Here is a 7,256-nt window from a genome sequence, read left to right on the forward strand (position 1 = left end):
CCACATTACTAGTCGTGACAGTATGGCAGCAGGACCTTCCTTTTGTGTCAGCTAAGAACTGCGAAAATATGGTACAGTGAGAAGAGGAACAGAAAATCTGTGCAGTAGAAGACTGGAAAAATGTTGACTGGTTTGATAAATCTTGAATCCCACTACAACATGCAGATCGCAATGGGAGATAATTGGATCAGGAACTGTACTAATCTAATCCAATTATCTCCAAGCACAGAAAAAAACATACTTTTTCCCCAACACCCCAAAAGTACCCTAAAAATACATAAAAACACTACAAAAGTTACTGATAGCCCCGATCTGGGTGACCAACATATCCAAAAATCACCCAGGTTCAGGTGTTCAGGAATTTCCTGGAAGTCATAGTTTTGACCGACCGCACGCATGGTCCCATGCCCAAAACAGTTCCAGAGAATCAGGGCTTGCGGTCGGTCTAGTTCTGTATTTTAAAAGCCTAACAAGGGGGCGGGGCATGACTGTCAAGGAGGGAAGACGTGCCTGCTTGAGGCTCCCTCCTGATCTAAGCTACAACGACTAAATGGTCACTTCAGACCCACGAAAAACTACACAAAATGACCCCAAGCAACGCACTGACCCTTAGTCCATATGGTAAACCGGTAATGCGGCCTGGGAATGGACGACAGATGGCAGGCTATACTCGTGGAGGCATGCGGCCGGGTGTGCATGGGACGGGAGCGGCGGCCGAGCTCTCAGCCTGGAGCGACCCGCGAGCCGATTGCTACAAATGGGTACCCCGTAACCCCCCCCACCCCCCGGACCGGTGGGGGTGATCCTGGTCCACCACTGGGAGTACTACCAGCTATGGCAGAAACAAACATGGAACAAATCAGGGGTCAGGGAGACCCACCCAAGATGGCGGCGACCACGCGGTTTGCGAGCAGACATGGGGTACAACAAGCCCCTGTGTCCAGCCTGGAACTAATATTCACAAACTTCTGGCTTAAGCTTGAGCACAGATTGAGACAGGGGGCCCTGCTAATGCCCACCTCCAGACACCCGCCAAGCCGCCCACCGCCCGACCCGCAGCGTCAAACGGCACCCCAGGGGAGGCCCAAACCAGCGAGAAAACAACGAAGAGACAAACAAACAGCTTACCCACACAGGGTGGCGAAACTGCGAATACAAACAAGACGCAGCATGGGCAAACCTCAGGCTCCCTCTACTTTAACCCCTTAAGGACACATGACATGTGTGACATGTCATGATTCCCTTTTATTACAGAAGTTTGGTCCTTAAGGGGTTAAGGGCAACTCTACCCCAGACTACTGACTCACCCAAGCGACATCCATCACGTCCACTGACCCACTGCATTGAACTGCGACAGCATGGGCAACTGTGGCAGGGACCAGCACAGCCCCAACGAGGCATCGGCTGAAGAACCTAAAGAGCACTGCATACCTGGGTCCATGACCGAAAGGCTGGCCGCAGCATGCTACAGATGCCTCATGTGGTTCCTATCTACAAATGCTATAGTTTTTATTGTTTTTCCTGTGGTTTTTCATTTGATGTTTCCCTTATACTTTTATGAACCTGCTACAACCAACGATATGAATCTAGCCTCCTAACATAGCAAACCCTGCAGTGTTAAGCATTACCTGTATTCACTTGTTTCATGCATCTTCATGTTCACTCTGATGTTTAAGTTCTCATAAATTACAGATTTAATGCAAGGCTAATAGATGTTGCTGCCTCTGAGAATAATCACCCTTAAGCATGACAAGGTTGGCAATATCAGAAATGTGCTGTCAATCGCATGCCATGTCAAACCCAATGTTCCTAATCAACTTGCCAATGCTGTTGTGGCATCGCAAGACAAATGTTATCCGTATTTACATGCACAAGAAAAATAAAGAATTAAAAAAAAAAAAAAAGCCGAACAAACAGGAGAATGGGACAGAAAGCTTTTTAATCCAGGGATAGGGAATCTGCCACATCATCCATGCCAATTATGCTGAATAACCTATTCGACCGGACTAATAGGTGGGGAAAATGAGCCAATCACCGGTTGGCAAAATTTATACATAATATTCACATGTCAATTCTGATTGGAATTTGGTTGTCTGAATAGAATGGTATTGTATTATTCAATTTCAGCCCACAATTAGTAAATATTTTTTAACAATTCAGATAATATTGAGCCTACAATTGTATATTTTAAGACTTCAGTCTCGCTGATCCCTGATTTATTTATTGTTTATTTATTTATTTGATTTTTTTTCCTTCCTTTTATTTAGTGGCTATCCCCTAACCACCATACTTTTTTTTTCGTCATCACACAAAACACTGAACACCAAATCATTAAGAAACAAAATCTATTCGCCCGTTGTCAATGTAAATTTTCATTATATGTTCACATGGCGCTCTGGAGTTATGGAATTTGGATGACCCACCAATCTTGCAAAATTTGGATAATTTGCATTTGTTTAAAATCAAATGCACAAGTAGTATTTAATCAAGAGTATTGTATGCATAACATGTATAACAATTAATATGTAATACTGGGTTGAAGCTATAACTAGGTTTCAGAAATCCAGTTTGTAGATAGACATGTCATTCAGCTTCCTGTAGGTTATCTCAGCCAACAAAAGACCATGTTAAAAATACGAGCAAAGCACTTATTTATTCACTCTAAGTCCATTTTCAAAACCTTTCAATTTCTTTTCCACAACCATGAAAGTTTCCTCTCTCAGGAAAAAATTCTGAGCCACAATCTCCTCTTTAGGCAAGTGATTAAATCTTGCGTATCTGTGTGATATCTTTCAGAGAAATAACACAAAGGAGGGAATTGCCGCAGGGAAAATCCTTTCTAAAGTCAGATCTAAAGAACATATTCCCAGAATTAAATATTAAAGAAGTTAAATATATCCTTCTGCTCCAGCACTGAGGGTTGATAACACTTTCAGCAGGATTAAAGTTAACATTATGTTGAGCAGATGTCAACGTTCTGTGGTTGCAATAGGATGTAGTGTGTACATGAGTGAGTGCATGCATTTGTGTGTGTGTACTCATGAAACCACTTAAGAAATTGTGATGGAGAGAACATGATGTTTTAAAAAACAAACGTTTTTATTTTATTTTTTTATTTTTTTTTAACCTCTACACTACGTGACATGCGCTTAAGGACACATGACATGTGTGACATGTCATGATTCCCTTTTATTCCAGAAGTTTGGTCCTTAAGGGGTTAAAGATCCTACAGAAAATGTCCACCATAATCAGATTATTTTTTTTTATTGATTTTGTTTAAGTATTCTTTAATGTGCTAATTCAAATTTTCATATCAGCATACATATAATCAACATGTTTTAAGGATAAAATTATGTTATTTAAAAAAAGATTTTGCATGTTAATCATTTTTGTATACATGGTGTTGAATTTGATGATACTACTACTACTACTACTAACAGTAATAATAATAATAATAATAATAATAATAATAATAATAATAATAATAATGACAAATGTCAGATGTAATGTTCCTGAACAATTTTTTGCAGTGTGGCAGGGTGCATTATCCTGCTGAAAGAGGCCACTACCATCAAGGAACACCATTGCCATGTACGGGTGTACGTGGTCTGCAGTAATCTCTAGGTAGGAGGTACATGTCAAGGTAACATCCACATGAATGCCAGGACCCAAGGTTTCCCAGAAGAACATTGCCCAGAACACTGCCTCCGTTGGCCTGCCTACTTTCTACAGTGCATCATGCTGCCATCTCTTCCCCAGGTCCCCTGGCCATCTTTTGCACACACACCCGGCCATCCACCTGATCTAAAAGAAAATATTATTCCTCAGACTAGGGAACTATCTTCCATTGGCCCATGGTCCAGTTCTGATGCTCATGACCCAATTGAAGGTGCTTAGAGCAGTGGAGAGGGGTCATCATGGGCACTCAGACCGTTCTGCGGCAATCACATATGTGACAAACTGCAATGCACTGTGTGCTCTGACACCTTTCTATCATGTCCAGCATTACTTTTTCAGCAATTTGAGCTACAATAGTTGTTCTGTGTGATTAGACTAGACTGTCTAGCCTTCACTTCTCACGTGCATCAATGAGACTTGGGCACCCATGACCCTGATGCAGTTTCACTAGTTGTTCTTCCATGCAGAGCTGCCATCAGGGTGTGATAACTGGGACAATTGTTTTGGGCCCAGCTGTCCTCTAGGTCAGAAACTGCTCAGGGAGACAAAGTCTCCATCTGATCTTGTAATTCAGCGCCTCCACCAGCAAAAACAAAGTCTTTGACAGGGCACTGTGGGCCCCCGAGCCACTGAGAATAGGGGGCCCAACACACGTGATCTTCAGCTTCTGTTAACTCCTCTCTCCAACTCTTGCAAGTCCCTGGGTCAGAGCATGTTACAGCAACACTCTACAAGATATGAGAGCTGGGCTCAGGAGAGAAGGAGCAAGGAGGAGCTGGAAGCTGAAGATAACTTGCTGGGTCCCTGCAGTTTGCAGCTTGCACATTGCCACTGGACCACACGTGACTCAAATGTCCCCACTCCCTGGCCACAGATAAGAAGCAGGGAAGGAAAAATAAAATGTCATTTTTTTTAATTAAAAAAAAAAAAAGCTTTTTACCCACAGAATGCAGCCCCTAGGCTACCCTATCCCACATATTTATACACACATATTTATACACACCTCACAAACATACACTTCACCCACTACACACACGCTGCATCCACTACACAAAAACAAACACTGCATCCACTAGATGCATACACTGCATCCCATCCATTATAGATATACTGCATTCACTACACACACTCTGCATCCACTATACACACATACTCTAAATCTACTATAAACACATTGCATTTACTAAACATACACTCTCTGCACCCACTATGCACAGACTGCATTCACTAAACATACACTCTCTGCATCTACTATACACACACTGCATTTACTAAACATACACTCTCTGCATCCAATATACACACACTGCATTCAATATACATACACTCTCTGCATCCACTAGACACACACTGCATTCAATAAACATACACTCTCTGCATCCACTATACACACACTGCATTCACCAAACATACACTCTCTGCGTCCACTATAGATGCACTCTACATTAACTATAAACACACTGCATCCACTACACATGCTCTTAGCATCCACTCTGCACACACTACATCCACTCTACACACACACTGCATCCTTGTTGGCAGGCTCAACGGGGAGCCCTGCAAACCAAACCATCAGGCTGTGCAACTTGCCCCAACATTTCTGATGGCAGCCCCCGCTTTCTTGCACCACATTTGGTAGTTACTAACCACTGCACACTGGGTGCACCTCACAAGACCTAATGTTTTGGGAATGCTCTGACCCAGTTGTCTAGACATCACTATTTGGCCCTTTTTCAAGTCATTCAAGAACTGACTGTTCACTTGTTGCCTTATATATCCCAAAACTTGTGATGCATGGCTTGGACTCATACTAGTTAATCTTTTGCAGTCTCCAGTTTCATGGTGCTCATCTACTGGTCAACTATTTGTGAGATCCCAGCATATATTGCTTACTTTCCTACAAAAACAGTTACTTTCCTACAAATTTAAATGGTAAAATTTCAGACATTGTATGGATTTTTTTTCTTAGAAATACAATTCAGTACCCAACAACATTCTATTTTTTTTTTTTTTTTTACAACTTTAAATCCAAAGAAAATATATTGGAACAATGCTGCAACCTTTCACAAACCCTTTTCTTAGTGTGGAAAAAGAAGTGTACAGCTTCACTTGTAGCATTTAGCTTTCCTCCTGACATATCGACATGATAACAACAAAATCTCTATAGCAAACTTGCTGACGCATTTCACCTTCTTCCAAGCTACCTCAAGGCATTCATGAGGAACTTTCCATGAGACTCAGACTTTGCCGGGGAGATGAGGCAGCACATTTTGTTATGAAGTGCTATGTACAAGCTTTCAAATCATATTGGTTTCTATCACCCAGAACTCTAAGCATGTTCTTTTACTTGTTGAGCACTGATTTTAATAAATGTTGCTTTATTTAATTCTGCTTTATATTTTTTTTTCCTCTAAAAAAATGCACATATAAATGATGATGTCTATAATAGTGCTAATTCCATGTCAGTCAAGAGGTCTTTAAATAATATACATATTTGCATCACCAGGACTAGAGTGCAATAATTCATTTTGTTTTTATTGTAAGCATTGAAGTTGTTATATTATAATTCTGGCATTAGTTTGGAGGACTGTCAGAAATAAATTGGATGCTTTTACAGATTATGTAAAATAGAGCACTTTGGTCGATATATTCTTGGAGATATGAGCAGAATTGTTTTTTATTCTGATGGCATCAACTGTTTTGCTTCCTCTGGTCCTGGTGCCCCAATTGAGATTGATAACATACGGTATTAGACCAGGGCCCAGGGGATCAGTAGATTTTAGGGAAAGTCTGTTTTTTCATCTGCCATAAAATGTAAACTTCTCTATGAATTAATCTTCAGGCAAAACAATGACCACAAGAAAACATCAAAAGCAACAAAGATATTATTAAATTACCATAAGGTAATAATTGTCATCCTAATGTGGTCATGGCCCACGGGAGTCATACATGTGTTATAAAGTTCTAGTACCACTTGTTAAGACTTTTGTGAACCATGACCAGACCACACAGAAGATAATTAATTTACTGGCAAGCATACATTTAGCTTTTCATATGAATGTGGTCATGGTCCATGGATAAGACCCTCACGCCACATATTATGGCTCATATGAACCATGGCAAGACAGATTTATTGGTAAGTATACATTTTGTTTCAACATTTGATTTGAATATGACTACCAATTAGAGAAGACTTAAAACATTGATGATGTAATATGATTCAATGTGGAAGAGCCATTTTAAAGTGTTTTCTAAATTCATAAACAATATCTAAAACCACATTATCTTCATTGATCTAAAAATTATGGATTGGTTGAATTTGTATCTTACTAAACTGGCTCATATATGGGTTTACTCATTTATCTATCTATAACTGGATGGTTTATTTATTTACATGTCTCTGTGAATTTTGTCATTATTGCAAACCTTCCCCTCACCCCCCCCCCTCCACCCCACCCAAAGGTGGCATGTCCTGTTAGGGTCCAGTGGAAGACAGGTATATGATGCTGTCCCTCAAGGTCATTGTCATATTCTTCTGGGGTACCCTCCTCAGCTCCTGGCACTTCATCTGCCAGTAG

This window comes from Pelobates fuscus, chromosome 3 (assembly GCF_036172605.1).
Source record: "Pelobates fuscus isolate aPelFus1 chromosome 3, aPelFus1.pri, whole genome shotgun sequence".
Classification (NCBI taxonomy): Eukaryota; Metazoa; Chordata; class Amphibia; order Anura; family Pelobatidae; genus Pelobates; species Pelobates fuscus.